The sequence below is a fragment of the Myxocyprinus asiaticus genome, chromosome 48, assembly GCF_019703515.2.
Source record: "Myxocyprinus asiaticus isolate MX2 ecotype Aquarium Trade chromosome 48, UBuf_Myxa_2, whole genome shotgun sequence".
Taxonomy (NCBI): Eukaryota; Metazoa; Chordata; class Actinopteri; order Cypriniformes; family Catostomidae; genus Myxocyprinus; species Myxocyprinus asiaticus.
This window is the reverse complement of record NC_059391.1, coordinates 30,587,503-30,600,645: the sequence shown is the minus strand read 5'-3', so window position 1 is coordinate 30,600,645 and position 13,143 is coordinate 30,587,503. Positions and strand designations below refer to the sequence as shown.

The 13,143-nt window shown below is 34.9% G+C and overlaps 1 protein-coding gene across 17 annotated transcripts in view; it reads left to right on the top strand.

Moving 5' to 3' along the window:
• LOC127437162 (aquaporin-9-like) overlaps window positions 1-13,143 on the top strand; it is a 39,177-nt gene that overhangs the window by 21,681 nt on the left and 4,353 nt on the right. The gene's annotated exons all lie outside the window — the stretch shown is intronic.

The following is a 13,143-nucleotide window of genomic DNA, read 5'->3' as shown; positions in this document are numbered from 1 at the left end:
GTGTATATAGTGTTAATGTTTGTGTAGTGTTTATGTTTGTGCAGTGTGTATATAGTGTTAATGTTTGTGTAGTGTTTATGTTTGTGTAGTGTGTATATAGTGTTAATGTTTGTGTAGTGTGTATATAGTGTTAATGTTTGTGTAGTGTTTATGTTTGTGCAGTATGTATATAGTGTTTATGTTTGTGTAGTGTTTATGTTTGTGCAGTGTGTATATAGTGTTAGTGTTTGTGTAGTGTTTATGTTTGTGCAGTGTGTATATAGTGTTAGTGTTTGTGTAGTGTTTATGTTTGTGCAGTGTGTATATAGTGTTAGTGTTTGTGTAGTGTTTATGTTTGTGTAGTGTGTATATAGTGTTAGTGTAGTGTTTATGTTTGTGTAGCGTGTATATAGTGTTAGTGTTTGTGTAGTGTTTATGTTTGTGCAGTGTGTATATAGTGTTAGTGTTTGTGTAGTGTTTATGTTTGTGCAGTGTGTATATAGTGTTAATGTTTGTGTAGTGTTTATGTTTGTGCAGTGTGTATATAGTGTTAATGTTTGTGTAGTGTTTATGTTTGTGCAGTGTGTATATAGTGTTAATGTTTGTGTAGTGTTTATGTTTGTGCAGTGTGTATATAGTGTTAGTGTTTGTGTAGTGTTTATGTTTGTGCAGTGTGTATATAGTGTTAGTGTTTGTGTAGTGTTTATGTTTGTGCAGTGTGTATATAGTGTTAGTGTTTGTGTAGTGTTTATGTTTGTGCAGTGTGTATATAGTTTTAATGTTTGTGTAGTGTTTATGTTTGTGCAGTGTGTATATAGTGTTAATGTTTGTGTAGTGTTTATGTTTGTGCAGTGTGTATATAGTGTTAATGTTTGTGTAGTGTTTATGTTTGTGCAGCGTGTATATAGTGTTAGTGTTTGTGTAGTGTTTATGTTTGTGCAGCGTGTATATAGTGTTAGTGTTTGTGTAGTGTTTATGTTTGTGCAGCGTGTATATAGTGTTAATGTTTGTGTAGTGTTTATGTTTGTGCAGTGTGTATATAGTGTTAGTGTTTGTGTAGTGTTTATGTTTGTGCAGTGTGTATATAGTTTTAATGTTTGTGTAGTGTTTATGTTTGTGCAGTGTGTATATAGTGTTAATGTTTGTGTAGTGTTTATGTTTGTGCAGCGTGTATATAGTGTTAGTGTTTGTGTAGTGTTTATGTTTGTGCAGCGTGTATATAGTGTTAATGTTTGTGTAGTGTTTATGTTTGTGCAGTGTGTATATAGTGTTAATGTTTGTGTAGTGTTTATGTTTGTGCAGTGTGTATATAGTGTTAATGTTTGTGTAGTGTTAATGTTTGTGCAGTGTGTATATAGTGTTAGTGTTTGTGTAGTGTTTATGTTTGTGTAGTGTGTATATAGTGTTAATGTTTGTGCAGTGTGTATATAGTGTTATGTTTGTGCAGTGTGTATATAGTGTTAATGTTTGTGTAGTGTTTATGTTTGTGCAGTATGTATATAGTGTTAATGTTTGTGTAGTGTTTATGTTTGTGCAGTGTGTATATAGTGTTAATGTTTGTGTAGTGTTTATGTTTGTGCAGTGTGTATATAGTGTTAATGTTTGTGTAGCATTTATGTTTGTGCAGTGTGTATATAGTGTTAATGTTTGTGTAGTGTTTATGTTTGTGCAGTGTGTATATAGTGTTAATGTGTATATAGTGTTAATGTTTGTGTAGTGTTTATGTTTGTGCAGTGTGTATAAAGTGTTAATGTTTGTGTAGCGTTTATGTTTGTGCAGTGTGTATATAGTGTTAATGTTTGTGTAGCGTTTATGTTTGTGCAGTGTGTATATAGTGTTAATGTTTGTGTAGTGTTTATGTTTGTGCAGTGTGTATATAGTGTTAGTGTTTGTGTAGTGTTTATGTTTGTGCAGTATGTATATAGTGTTTATGTTTGTGTAGTGTGTATATAGTGTTAATGTTTGTGTAGTGTTTATGTTTGTGCAGTGTGTATATAGTGTTAATGTTTGTGTAGTGTTTATGTTTGTGTAGTGTGTATATAGTGTTAATGTTTGTGTAGTGTGTATATAGTGTTAATGTTTGTGTAGTGTTTATGTTTGTGCAGTGTGTATATAGTGTTAATGTTTGTGTAGTGTTTATGTTTGTGCAGTGTGTATATAGTGTTAATGTCTGTGTAGTGTTTATGTTTGTGTAGTGTGTATATAGTGTTAATGTCTGTGTAGTGTTTATGTTTGTGTAGTGTGTATATAGTGTTAATGTTTGTGTAGTGTGTATATAGTGTTAATGTTTGTGTAGTGTTTATGTTTGTGCAGTGTGTATATAGTGTTAATGTTTGTGTAGTGTTTATGTTTGTGTAGTGTGTATATAGTGTTAATGTTTGTGTAGTGTTTATGTTTGTGCAGTGTGTATATAGTGTTAATGTTTGTGTAGTGTTTATGTTTGTGCAGTGTGTATATAGTGTTAATGTTTGTGTAGTGTTTATGTTTGTGTAGTGTGTATATAGTGTTAATGTTTGTGTAGTGTGTATATAGTGTTAATGTTTGTGTAGTGTTTATGTTTGTGCAGTGTGTATATAGTGTTAATGTTTGTGTAGTGTTTATGTTTGTGCAGTGTGTATATAGTGTTAATGTCTGTGTAGTGTTTATGTTTGTGTAGTGTGTATATAGTGTTAATGTCTGTGTAGTGTTTATGTTTGTGTAGTGTGTATATAGTGTTAATGTTTGTGTAGTGTGTATATAGTGTTAATGTTTGTGTAGTGTTTATGTTTGTGCAGTGTGTATATAGTGTTAATGTTTGTGTAGTGTTTATGTTTGTGCAGTGTGTATATAGTGTTAATGTTTGTGTAGTGTTTATGTTTGTGCAGTGTGTATATAGTGTTAATGTCTGTGTAGTGTTTATGTTTGTGTAGTGTGTATATAGTGTTAATGTCTGTGTAGTGTTTATGTTTGTGCAGTGTGTATATAGTGTTAATGTTTGTGTAGTGTTTATGTTTGTGTAGTGTGTATATAGTGTTAATGTTTGTGTAGTGTTTATGTTTGTGCAGTGTGTATATAGTGTTAATGTTTGTGTAGTGTTTATGTTTGTGCAGTGTGTATATAGTGTTAATGTTTGTGTAGTGTTTATGTTTGTGCAGTGTGTATATAGTGTTAATGTTTGTGTAGTGTTTATGTTTGTGCAGTGTGTATATAGTGTTAATGTTTGTGTAGTGTTTATGTTTGTGCAGTGTGTATATAGTGTTAATGTTTGTGTAGTGTTTATGTTTGTGCAGTGTGTATATAGTGTTAGTGTTTGTGTAGTGTTTATGTTTGTGCAGTGTGTATATAGTTTTAATGTTTGTGTAGTGTTTATGTTTGTGCAGTGTGTATATAGTGTTAATGTTTGTGTAGTGTTTATGTTTGTGCAGTGTGTATATAGTGTTAATGTTTGTGTAGTGTTTATGTTTGTGCAGCGTGTATATAGTGTTAGTGTTTGTGTAGTGTTTATGTTTGTGCAGCGTGTATATAGTGTTAGTGTTTGTGTAGTGTTTATGTTTGTGCAGCGTGTATATAGTGTTAATGTTTGTGTAGTGTTTATGTTTGTGCAGTGTGTATATAGTGTTAATGTTTGTGTAGTGTTTATGTTTGTGCAGTGTGTATATAGTGTTAATGTTTGTGTAGTGTTTATGTTTGTGCAGTGTGTATATAGTGTTAGTGTTTGTGTAGTGTTTATGTTTGTGTAGTGTGTATATAGTGTTAATGTTTGTGCAGTGTGTATATAGTGTTATGTTTGTGCAGTGTGTATATAGTGTTAATGTTTGTGCAGTGTGTATATAGTGTTTATGTTTGTGCAGTGTGTATATAGTGTTAATGTTTGTGTAGTGTTTATGTTTGTGCAGTGTGTATATAGTGTTAATGTTTGTGTGAGTGAGTGTGTTTGTGTGTGTGTGTGTAGAGAGTGTGTGAGTGTGCGTGTGTGTGTGTGTGTGTGTGTGTGTAGTGAGTGTGTGTATGTTTGTGCAGTGTGTATATAGTGTTAGTGTTTGTGTAGTGTTTATGTTTGTGTAGTGTTTATGTTTGTGCAGTGTGTATATAGTGTTAGTGTTTGTGTAGTGTTTATGTTTGTGCAGTGTGTATATAGTGTTAATGTTTGTGTAGTGTTTATGTTTGTGTAGTGTGTATACAGGTGCATCTCAATAAATTAGAATGTCATGGAAAAGTTCATTTATTTCAGTAATTCAACTCAAATTGTGAAACTCGTGTATTAAATAAATTCAATGCACACAGACTGAAGTAGTTTAAGTCTTTGGTTCTTTTAATTGTGATGATTTTGGCTCACATTTAACAAAAACCCACCAATTCACTATCTCAAAAAATTAGAATACATCATAAGACCAATAAAAAAACATTTTTAGTGAATTGTTGGCCTTCCGGAAAGTATGTTCATTTACTGTATATGTACTCAATACTTGGTAGGGGCTCATTTTGCTTTAATTACTGCCTCAATTCGGCGTGGCATGGAGGTGATCAGTTTGTGGCACTGCTGAGGTGGTATGGAAGCCCAGGTTTCTTTGACAGTGGCTTTCAGCTCATCTGCATTTTTTAGTCTCTTGTTTCTCATTTTCCTCTTGACAATACCCCATAGATTCTCTATGGGGTTCAGGTCTGGTGAGTTTGCTGGCCAGTCAAGCACACCAACACCATGGTCATTTAACCAACTTTTGGTGCTTTTGGCAGTGTGGGCAGGTGCCAAATCCTGCTGGAAAATGAAATCAGCATCTTTAAAAAGCTGGTCAGCAGAAGGAAGCATGAAGTGCTCCAAAATTTCTTGGTAAACGGGTGCAGTGACTTTGGTTTTCAAAAAACACAATGGACCAACACCAGCAGATGACATTGCACCCCAAATCATCACAGACTGTGGAAACTGAACACTGGACTTCAAGCAACTTGGGCTATGAGCTTCTCCACCCTTCCTCCAGACTCTAGGACCTTGGTTTCCAAATGAAATACAAAACTTGCTCTCATCTGAAAAGAGGACTTTGGAACACTGGGCAACAGTCCAGTTCTTCTTCTCCTTAGCCCAGGTAAGACGCATCTGACGTTGTCTTTGGTTCAGGAGTGGCTTAACAAGAGGAATACGACAACTGTAGCCAAATTCCTTGACATGTCTGTGTGTGGTGGCTCTTGATGCCTTGACCCCAGCCTCAGTCCATTCCTTGTGAAGTTCACCCAAATTCTTGAATCGATTTTACTTGACAATCATAAGGCTGCGGTTCTCTCGGTTGGTTGTGCATCTTTTTCTTCCACACTTTTTCCTTCCACTCAACTTTCTGTTAACATGCTTGGATACAGCACTCTGTGAACAGCCAGCTGCTTTGGCAATGAATGTTTGTGGCTTACCCTCCTTGTGAAGGGTGTCAATGATTGTCTTCTGGACAACTGTCAGATCAGCAGTCTTCCCCATGATTGTGTAGCCTAGTGAACCAAACTGAGAGACCATTTTGAAGGCTCAGGAAACCTTTGCAGGTGTTTTGAGCTGATTAGCTGATTGGCATGTCACCATATTCTAATTTTTTGAGATAGTGAATTGGTGGGTTTTTGTTAAATGTGAGCCAAAATCATCACAATTAAAAGAACCAAAGACTTAAACTACTTCAGTCTGTGTGCATTGAATTTATTTAATACACGAGTTTCACAATTTGAGTTGAATTACTGAAATAAATGAACTTTTCCACGACATTCTAATTTATTGAGATGCACCTGTATAGTGTTAATGTTTGTGTAGTGTTTATGTTTGTGCAGTGTGTATATAGTGTTAATGTTTGTGTAGCGTTTATGTTTGTGCAGTGTGTATATAGTGTTAGTGTTTGTGTAACGTTTATGTTTGTGCAGTGTGTATATAGTGTTAATGTTTGTGTAGCGTTTATGTTTGTGCAGTGTGTATATAGTGTTAGTGTTTGTGTAGTGTTTATGTTTGTGCAGTGTGTATATAGTGTTAATGTTTGTGTAGCGTTTATGTTTGTGCAGTGTGTATATAGTGTTAGTGTTTGTGTAGTGTTTATGTTTGTGCAGTGTGTATATAGTGTTAATGTTTGTGTAGTGTTTATGTTTGTGCAGTGTGTATATAGTGTTAATGTTTGTGTAGTGTTTATGTTTGTGCAGTGTGTATATAGTGTTAATGTTTGTGTAGTGTTTATGTTTGTGCAGTGTGTATATAGTGTTAATGTTTGTGTAGCGTTTATGTTTGTGCAGTGTGTATATAGTGTTAATGTTTGTGTAGTGTTTATGTTTGTGCAGTGTGTATATAGTGTTAGTGTTTGTGTAGCGTTTATGTTTGTGCAGTGTGTATATAGTGTTAATGTTTGTGTAGCGTTTATGTTTGTGCAGTGTGTATATAGTGTTAATGTTTGTGTAGTGTTTATGTTTGTGCAGTGTGTATATAGTGTTAGTGTTTGTGTAGCGTTTATGTTTGTGCAGTGTGTATATAGTGTTAATGTTTGTGTAGCGTTTATGTTTGTGCAGTGTGTATATAGTGTTAGTGTTTGTGTAGTGTTTATGTTTGTGTAGCGTTTATGTTTGTGCAGTGTGTATATAGTGTTAGTGTTTGTGTAGTGTTTATGTTTGTGTAGTGTTTATGTTTGTGCAGTGTGTATATAGTGTTAGTGTTTGTGTAGTGTTTATGTTTGTGCAGTGTGTATATAGTGTTAATGTTTGTGTAGTGTTTATGTTTGTGTAGTGTGTATATAGTGTTAATGTTTGTGTAGTGTTTATGTTTGTGCAGTGTGTATATAGTGTTAATGTTTGTGTAGCGTTTATGTTTGTGCAGTGTGTATATAGTGTTAGTGTTTGTGTAACGTTTATGTTTGTGTAGTGTGTATATAGTGTTAATGTTTGTGTAGTGTTTATGTTTGTGTAGTGTGTATATAGTGTTAATGTTTGTGTAGTGTTTATGTTTGTGCAGTGTGTATATAGTGTTAATGTTTGTGTAGTGTTTATGTTTGTGCAGTGTGTATATAGTGTTAGTGTTTGTGTAGTGTTTATGTTTGTGCAGTGTGTATATAGTGTTAATGTTTGTGTAGTGTTTATGTTTGTGTAGTGTGTATACAGGTGCATCTCAATAAATTAGAATGTCATGGAAAAGTTCATTTATTTCAGTAATTCAACTCAAATTGTGAAACTCGTGTATTAAATAAATTCAATGCACACAGACTGAAGTAGTTTAAGTCTTTGGTTCTTTTAATTGTGATGATTTTGGCTCACATTTAACAAAAACCCACCAATTCACTATCTCAAAAAATTAGAATACATCATAAGACCAATAAAAAAACATTTTTAGTGAATTGTTGGCCTTCCGGAAAGTATGTTCATTTACTGTATATGTACTCAATACTTGGTAGGGGCTCATTTTGCTTTAATTACTGCCTCAATTCGGCGTGGCATGGAGGTGATCAGTTTGTGGCACTGCTGAGGTGGTATGGAAGCCCAGGTTTCTTTGACAGTGGCTTTCAGCTCATCTGCATTTTTTAGTCTCTTGTTTCTCATTTTCCTCTTGACAATACCCCATAGATTCTCTATGGGGTTCAGGTCTGGTGAGTTTGCTGGCCAGTCAAGCACACCAACACCATGGTCATTTAACCAACTTTTGGTGCTTTTGGCAGTGTGGGCAGGTGCCAAATCCTGCTGGAAAATGAAATCAGCATCTTTAAAAAGCTGGTCAGCAGAAGGAAGCATGAAGTGCTCCAAAATTTCTTGGTAAACGGGTGCAGTGACTTTGGTTTTCAAAAAACACAATGGACCAACACCAGCAGATGACATTGCACCCCAAATCATCACAGACTGTGGAAACTGAACACTGGACTTCAAGCAACTTGGGCTATGAGCTTCTCCACCCTTCCTCCAGACTCTAGGACCTTGGTTTCCAAATGAAATACAAAACTTGCTCTCATCTGAAAAGAGGACTTTGGAACACTGGGCAACAGTCCAGTTCTTCTTCTCCTTAGCCCAGGTAAGACGCATCTGACGTTGTCTTTGGTTCAGGAGTGGCTTAACAAGAGGAATACGACAACTGTAGCCAAATTCCTTGACATGTCTGTGTGTGGTGGCTCTTGATGCCTTGACCCCAGCCTCAGTCCATTCCTTGTGAAGTTCACCCAAATTCTTGAATCGATTTTACTTGACAATCATAAGGCTGCGGTTCTCTCGGTTGGTTGTGCATCTTTTTCTTCCACACTTTTTCCTTCCACTCAACTTTCTGTTAACATGCTTGGATACAGCACTCTGTGAACAGCCAGCTGCTTTGGCAATGAATGTTTGTGGCTTACCCTCCTTGTGAAGGGTGTCAATGATTGTCTTCTGGACAACTGTCAGATCAGCAGTCTTCCCCATGATTGTGTAGCCTAGTGAACCAAACTGAGAGACCATTTTGAAGGCTCAGGAAACCTTTGCAGGTGTTTTGAGCTGATTAGCTGATTGGCATGTCACCATATTCTAATTTTTTGAGATAGTGAATTGGTGGGTTTTTGTTAAATGTGAGCCAAAATCATCACAATTAAAAGAACCAAAGACTTAAACTACTTCAGTCTGTGTGCATTGAATTTATTTAATACACGAGTTTCACAATTTGAGTTGAATTACTGAAATAAATGAACTTTTCCACGACATTCTAATTTATTGAGATGCACCTGTATAGTGTTAATGTTTGTGTAGTGTTTATGTTTGTGCAGTGTGTATATAGTGTTAATGTTTGTGTAGCGTTTATGTTTGTGCAGTGTGTATATAGTGTTAGTGTTTGTGTAACGTTTATGTTTGTGCAGTGTGTATATAGTGTTAATGTTTGTGTAGCGTTTATGTTTGTGCAGTGTGTATATAGTGTTAGTGTTTGTGTAGCGTTTATGTTTGTGCAGTGTGTATATAGTGTTAATGTTTGTGTAGCGTTTATGTTTGTGCAGTGTGTATATAGTGTTAGTGTTTGTGTAGTGTTTATGTTTGTGCAGTGTGTATATAGTGTTAATGTTTGTGTAGTGTTTATGTTTGTGCAGTGTGTATATAGTGTTAATGTTTGTGTAGTGTTTATGTTTGTGCAGTGTGTATATAGTGTTAATGTTTGTGTAGTGTTTATGTTTGTGCAGTGTGTATATAGTGTTAATGTTTGTGTAGCGTTTATGTTTGTGCAGTGTGTATATAGTGTTAATGTTTGTGTAGTGTTTATGTTTGTGCAGTGTGTATATAGTGTTAGTGTTTGTGTAGCGTTTATGTTTGTGCAGTGTGTATATAGTGTTAATGTTTGTGTAGTGTTTATGTTTGTGCAGTGTGTATATAGTGTTAATGTTTGTGTAGTGTTTATGTTTGTGCAGTGTGTATATAGTGTTAGTGTTTGTGTAGCGTTTATGTTTGTGCAGTGTGTATATAGTGTTAATGTTTGTGTAGTGTTTATGTTTGTGCAGTGTGTATATAGTGTTAGTGTTTGTGTAGTGTTTATGTTTGTGTAGCGTTTATGTTTGTGCAGTGTGTATATGTTGTGTGTAGTGTTTATGTAGTGTTTAGTGTTTGTGTAGTGTTTATGTTTGTGCAGTGTGTATATAGTGTTAATGTTTGTGTAGTGTTTATGTTTGTGCAGTGTGTATATAGTGTTAATGTTTGTGTAGTGTTTATGTTTGTGCAGTGTGTATATAGTGTTAATGTTTGTGTAGTGTTTATGTTTGTGCAGTGTGTATATAGTGTTAATGTTTGTGTAGTGTTTATGTTTGTGCAGTGTGTATATAGTGTTAATGTTTGTGTAGTGTTTATGTTTGTGTAGTGTGTATATAGTGTTAATGTTTGTGTAGTGTTTATGTTTGTGCAGTGTGTATATAGTGTTAATGTTTGTGTAGTGTTTATGTTTGTGCAGTGTGTATATAGTGTTAATGTTTGTGTAGTGTTTATGTTTGTGCAGTGTGTATATAGTGTTAATGTTTGTGTAGTGTTTATGTTTGTGCAGTGTGTATATAGTGTTAATGTTTGTGTAGTGTTTATGTTTGTGCAGTGTGTATATAGTGTTAATGTTTGTGTAGTGTTTATGTTTGTGCAGTGTGTATATAGTGTTAATGTTTGTGTAGTGTTTATGTTTGTGCAGTGTGTATATAGTGTTAGTGTTTGTGTAGTGTTTATGTTTGTGCAGTGTGTATATAGTGTTAGTGTTTGTGTAGTGTTTATGTTTGTGCAGTGTGTATATAGTGTTAGTGTTTGTGTAGTGTTTATGTTTGTGCAGTGTGTATATAGTGTTAGTGTTTGTGTAGTGTTTATGTTTGTGTAGTGTGTATATAGTGTTAGTGTAGTGTTTATGTTTGTGCAGTGTGTATATAGTGTTAGTGTTTGTGTAGTGTTTATGTTTGTGCAGTGTGTATATAGTGTTAATGTTTGTGTAGTGTTTATGTTTGTGCAGTGTGTATATAGTGTTAATGTTTGTGTAGTGTTTATGTTTGTGCAGTGTGTATATAGTGTTAATGTTTGTGTAGTGTTTATGTTTGTGCAGTGTGTATATAGTGTTAATGTTTGTGTAGTGTTTATGTTTGTGCAGTGTGTATATAGTGTTAATGTTTGTGTAGTGTTTATGTTTGTGCAGTGTGTATATAGTGTTAATGTTTGTGTAGTGTTTATGTTTGTGCAGTGTGTATATAGTGTTAATGTTTGTGTAGTGTGTATATAGTGTTATGTTTGTGCAGTGTGTATATAGTGTTAATGTTTGTGTAGTGTTTATGTTTGTGTAGTGTGTATATAGTGTTAATGTTTGTGTAGTGTTTATGTTTGTGCAGTGTGTATATAGTGTTAGTGTTTGTGTAGTGTTTATGTTTGTGCAGTGTGTATATAGTGTTAGTGTTTGTGTAGTGTTTATGTTTGTGTAGTGTGTATATAGTGTTAATGTTTGTGTAGTGTTTATGTTTGTGCAGTGTGTATATAGTGTTAATGTTTGTGTAGCGTTTATGTTTGTGCAGTGTGTATATAGTGTTAATGTTTGTGTAGTGTTTATGTTTGTGCAGTGTGTATATAGTGTTAGTGTTTGTGTAGTGTTTATGTTTGTGTAGTGTGTATATAGTGTTAATGTTTGTGTAGTGTTTATGTTTGTGTAGTGTGTATAGTGTTAGTGTTTGTGTAGTGTTTATGTTTGTGTAGTGTTTATGTTTGTGCAGTGTGTATATAGTGTTAGTGTTTGTGTAGTTTTTATGTTTGTGCAGTGTGTATATAGTGTTAGTGTTTGTGTAGTGTTTATGTTTGTGTAGTGTGTATATAGTGTTAATGTTTGTGTAGTGTTTATGTTTGTGTAGTGTGTATATAGTGTTAGTGTTTGTGTAGTGTTTATGTTTGTGTAGTGTTTATGTTTGTGTAGTGTGTATATAGTGTTAGTGTTTGTGTAGTGTTTATGTTTGTGCAGTGTGCATATAGTGTTAATGTTTGTGTAGTGTTTATGTTTGTGTAGTGTGTATATAGTGTTAATGTTTGTGTAGTGTTTATGTTTGTGTAGTGTGTATATAGTGTTAGTGTTTGTGTAGTGTTTATGTTTGTGTAGTGTTTATGTTTGTGCAGTGTGTATATAGTGTTAGTGTTTGTGTAGTGTTTATGTTTGTGCAGTGTGTATATAGTGTTAGTGTTTGTGTAGTGTTTCTAATGTTTGTGTTTAAATAGTGTTTGAGTGTTTTTGTAATGTTTAGTGTTTCTATAGTGTTGATGTTTGTGTAATGTTCCTGTAGTCTTTACAACCCCAATTCTGAAAAAGTTGGAACAGTACACTACAACCAAACATTATATGATATTTATTTTCTATTTTTAATGTGCAGTAATTTCAAATCAGATGATTGCGACACGCTCCAAAACAGTCGGGACAGTCGAGTGTTTACCACTGTGAAACATCACCAGTTCTTCTAATAACACTTATTAAGCAATTAGGCACTGAGGACACAAGTTTGTTAAGTTTAGAAAGTGGAATTTTCCCCCATTCATCCACTATGCAGGTCTTCAGTTGCACAATTATACGGGGTCTTCATTGCCGTATGGTGTGCTTCATAATGCACCACACATTCTCAACTGGAGACAGGTCAGGACTGCAGACACGCCAATCTAGCACCCGCACTCTCTGCTTACACAGCCATGCACTTATAATCCGGGCAGTATGTGGTTTGAATTTATCCTGCTGGAAAATGCAGGGACATCCCTGGAAAAGACAGTGCTGGATGACAGTATATGCTGCTCCAAAATCTGTACATATCTGTCTGCATTAATGGTGTTCTCACATATATGTGAGTTACCCATGCCATGGGCACTGACACACCCCTGGCCCATACAGACACTGGCTTTTGGACCTGACACTAGTAACGTCTTGGATGGTCCTTTTTCTCTTTGGCCTGGAGAACACGACGGCTGTGTTTCTCAAAAACTATTTGAAATGTGGATTCTTCAGACCACAAAACACAGTTCCACTGTTCTACTTTCCATCTAAGATGAGACTGAGCCCAGAGAAGTCAGCAGCGCTTCTGGACAGTGATGATGTATGGCTTCTCCTTTACATAGTAAAGTCTTAACTTGCATCTGTGGATGCAGCGGCGAGTGGTGTTGACTTTCAAAGGTTTACTAAAGTAATCCCAAGCCCATGTTCATGATATCCATTACAGATGAATGATGTTTTTTAAGACAGTGATGTCTGAGGGATCAGAGATCACATGCATTCAGAAGTGTTTTTAATCTTGCCCTTTACGCACCGAGATTTGACCAGACTCCTTGAATCTTTTAACTATATTGTGCACTGTAGAGGGTCAAATGCACAAAATCCTTCCAATTTGTCTTTAGAGAACATTGTTCTCAAAGTGATGGATTATTTGAAGAAGCATCTGTTGGCAAATTGACAAATCTCGAATGATCCTTGCTCTTGAAGGTCTAGGCTGTTTTTGGAGGCTCCTTATATACTATGACATGATTGCCTCACCTGTTTAACATCTCCTGTTTCCCATTGCCTTGTTATTTCAACTCATCAAATTGTTATTAGTATTAAACTGCCCCTGTCTCAACTTTTCTGGAGTGTGTTGCAATCATCTGATTTGATTTCAATATAGCAAAGGGTGAATATAATTAACAAATCACTCCTTTTTGTTTTTATTAGCATTTTTTCATACGGTCCCAACTTTTTTGGAATTGGGGTTGTATGTTAGGGTAGTGTTTATA